The 4201-nt window shown below is 40.8% G+C and overlaps 1 pseudogene; it reads right to left on the reverse strand.

Annotated features, from left to right (window-relative positions):
- Nucleotides 1–383: 383 nt before the first annotated feature.
- On the reverse strand, nucleotides 384–1469 carry LOC100975472 (E3 ubiquitin-protein ligase RING2-like; annotated as a pseudogene).
- Between the last annotated feature and the right edge of the window lie 2732 nt (nucleotides 1470–4201).

Here is a 4201-nt window from a genome sequence, read left to right on the forward strand (position 1 = left end):
GTGGAGAAACCTAGAAAGCAGGATTTTGGTTAGAATTCTATGAAACCCTCAGATATCCCATCTAGAGTTGACTTTTTAAGATGTGTGGGATGTGTCATTCCTCCGGCCTACATATTGATGTCAGCAAATTGAAAAATGGTCTCCCAGCCCCCATGATCCTGGCAACTGCATGTGTCCCCTGATGGCCAGCTGCCATAGGCAAGAGTAAAGGGCCAGAGAGCTGTGTGATCTCGGCAGCTCCTTTCTCCTGCCACCCTTTCTCCTAATACCCATGATGTCAGCACTTCAATCTGCCTAGGAGAAAATTGTACATTGTAGTACAAGACCCGTTGTTTGTCTTTCTGCCAGTTGCCCAAAGAATCCCCAGATTCCTAGATCACCACTCAAGACTTTAACTCTTGGCCATATAGTCTGGTGATGCCAGCGGCCATGGTGTCTGATACTTGAGTTTTGTTCTGGCCGTGGTTCATCTGGTTTTATGCACCTTGGCTTCAAAGTTCTTCTAAAGCTAATCTCACAGTCAGATAGCTGGATAAGTGATCAACAGCAGTGTTACCTGAAGTCTTTATGTATCTTATCTGTGCACTATCATCCTTTTCCATAAATGTAGATTGAGGCCTGAATACTAATTCAATCTCACTAGCACCATCCATTTCTGAATCAATGGCAAATGTTGCATTGTCAATATCAAGCTCAAGCCCAGAATCAGCGGATGTTTTGTTCCATTTGTGACTATGGCCTGTTTCCTTGTTGTTCTGTGTGGATGCATCACTACAGTGCAAACCATCAGCATTCTTCTCTTCTGCTCTGCTACCATTTTCAGTCTATTGTTTCTTGCCTCACTATAATCTGCTCCTGACTGGTGCCTTCAGTCCTTCTTCAGAGCTGAGACTGAGTGCTCACTGATTACTGTGCTTGTGGATGCTGGCTAATACTCTCTCTCCAAGAGCTTCATACTCATCACGACGTGGGTAAATTTTGCTGATGAGTGCATCAAACATTTCAGACTAAAGTATAAGGCTTACAAGGCCCTTCCCAATTCTTTGCCTACCACCCGACCTCGTTTTTGTTAGCCCTAGCTCTTTTTTTCCTTTCCCACCCTGTGGCATTTTCTGGCATCCCTAACGTTGAGCCCATTGCTGACACCACCAAGAGCTGAAGGATCCCTTTAGTGATCTTTTGGAAACTAGATTTTTTTTTGACAGATAGGGTGTTTTTTGCTGTCATTTCTAAGGACTGTGATAATGCAGTCTGCACAAAAATGATGTAAACACTCCTTTATGGTCATGGTGTCTTTCAACACATCCAAACAAATTAGACCTTATTTCACTCTGTAGACTTTGAGGTGAAGCCACAATTTCTAAGCCATCTGTTACTGCCTCTTCAGGTGTTTATTATCATTCATATAAACTGAACACTCATGTTTTGGTTAATGGTTGAGATCCATTTGTTTGCACAGCCTGAGACATTACAGCACCTGCCCCCAGCCCAATTTTCTTTTTGACCTAGACTGGTTTACACTATTCAAATATTTTCCCCTTAATTTATGATTTTCTTTTTGGAAGGGACTCCATTTTCAGTACTTTTTCTTTTCTCTTAAAAATATGTCTAAGTTTGGCCAGGTGCAGTGGCTCATGCCTGTAATCCTAGTACTTTGGGAGGCCGAGGCAGGCAGATCACTTGAGGTTAGGAGTTCGAGACTAGCCTGAACAACATGGTGAAACCCCGTATCTATTGAAAATACAAAAATTAGTCTGTCCTGGTGACATGCACATGTAATTCCAGCTACTTGGGAGGTTGAGGCATGAGAATCTCTTGAACCTGAAAGGTGGAGGTTGCAGTGAGTCAAGATAGCGCCACTGCACTCCAGCCTGGGTAATAGAGGGAGACTCTGTTTCAGAAAAAAATTAATTAAGTAATTAAAACAAAATATATATATATATATATATATAAGTTCTTTTCCACAAAGTTTAGTTCCATTTGAAGTACACTTCTGGCCCAGAAATTTTTCATAGGTCTGTACTCTTAAGTAAAGATTTAATTGGCCATCCTTTCCCCTTTCCCCCTCAAAAGGTCTTTAGGCCTATAGAATGTTATATAATATGTATTGTGACTTTTTTCCCCTAGAGTCTTGTATATTTTCTTTTCTATATAAACTGCAGTATCTTCATGAAGACTAAGGGTCAAATTTACTATGCTTAAAGACAGTTTTCATAGGATTATTCTTTCCACAGTATTTTCTTCCATAATTTTCTTATTTTAGAAACAAGTGTTTATTGAGTTAGTGTCCATTGTAATGCAATGTTATTATTTTTTATTCCATTCTTTTCCCTTGTAATCTTGGAATTTCTGGTCCTGCAAAGAGAATCAAACAAAATCTTAATGTTAATCTATGAGAAATTGGTTCATTGACGCATTTTGCTGAAGAAAGAAAAATTAAATTGGTTGTGAAATGTAGTCTTCAAGCGTATATTTGAGAGTGCTTTTGGCCAGGTGGGGTGGCTCACGTCTGTAATCTCAGCACTTTGGAAGGCCAAGGTGGGTGGATCACCTGAGGTCAGGAGTTTGAGACCAGCCTGGCCAACAGGGTGAAACCCCGTCTCTACTAAAAAAAAAAAAAAAAAAATTAGCTGGGTGTGGTGGCACACACCTGTAATCCCAGCTACTTGGGAGGCTGAGGCAGGAGAACCTCTTGAACCTGGGAGGCAGAGGTTACAGTGAGCCAAGATCACACCACAGCACTCCAGCCTGGGTACAGAGCGAGATTCCATCTCAAAAAGAAAAAAAAGAAAAAAAAAGAGTGCTTTTTTGGTATTAGTTCTACTGTCACTTCAGGTTATTTATTATATATGTTTGATTTTTTTCCTATTAAAATACCAGATATATGGAGACATTTGACACATTAGCCTTGATGAAAAGTATAAGATATGTTTAAAGTGGCTGGGCGCGGTGGCTCATGCCTGTAATCCCAGCACTTTGGGAGGCCAAGGCAGGCAGATCACGAGGTCAGGAGATCGAGATCATCCTGGCTAACATGGTGAAACCCTTTGTCTACTAAATATATAAAAAATTAGCTGGGGGAGGTGGTGGACGCCTGTAGTCCCAGTGAGTCGAGAGGCTGAGGCAGGAGAATGGCATGAACCCAGGAGGCGGAGCTTGCAGTGAGCCAAGATCGCACCACTGCACTCCAGCCTGGGCAACAGAGCAAGACACCATCTCAAAAAAAAAAAAAAAAGTTATGTTTAAAGCTTCCCTATTTTTTTTTTTTTTTTTTTTTTTTGGTAGCCACATAAGTTTCAAGAATAATGTGGCAGCCAGGCGCAGTAGCTCATGCCTGCCAGCACTTTGGGAGGCTGAGGCTAGTGGATCACCAGAGCTCAGTAGTTTGAGACCAGCCTGGCCAACGTGGTGAAACCCCATCTCTACTAAAAAGACAAAAAAAAAAAAAAAATCCGGGAGTGGTGGCAGGTGCCCATAGTCCCAGCTACTCGGGACCCAGCTGAGGCAGGAGAATCTGTTGAACTCAGGAGGTGGAGGTTGCAGTGAGCCAGGGATGGTGCTACTGATCTCCAGCCTGGCAACAGAGGGAGACTCCATCTCAAAAAAAAAAAAATAATAATAATAGTAATGATAATAATATGGTACATAGAATGAACAACAGAAAAAAATCCAGTTTGCTTCCATTAGAAAAGTGTGTTTAGCATTTTGAGTTGCCACATCAGCTTATAAATTTGGTGCGCTCTGCTAATTACACCTTGTGGAAGCAGATGAATGAAACTTGAGCCCTGCTTTGATATGTAATGAAAGATTATTCTGTAGAAGAATGTCAGCTAGTAGGGTAAAGTCATTCTACTTTTAATTTGTATACTGAGGGACAATGTTGGGTGTTTGGGATCCAGAAGGCTTTATGCTGACAGGTTAGAAACAAGATTGCCTTGTGTGTTATTTTTCATCTCTCTCCTGACTCTAGGTATGTTTCCAAGTTTATATTATCGCACTATTTACAAACATATGTTTTCATTGAGAAATTAATCCCAAAGGATTTTTGATAGACCTCCAGTACCATTATAACTAAAGTCTGTCTAGTTATTGTACATATTTATCAGTCAGTTTCAACAGATTGGGGCTGGCTTGGTGTTCTAAATGTATTTAAAATCCGTTTCTACAGGGTTTATTTTTTGTTTTGTTTTGTTTTGTTTTT

This window comes from Pan paniscus, chromosome 7 (assembly GCF_029289425.2).
Source record: "Pan paniscus chromosome 7, NHGRI_mPanPan1-v2.0_pri, whole genome shotgun sequence".
NCBI classification, from domain to species: domain Eukaryota; kingdom Metazoa; phylum Chordata; class Mammalia; order Primates; family Hominidae; genus Pan; species Pan paniscus.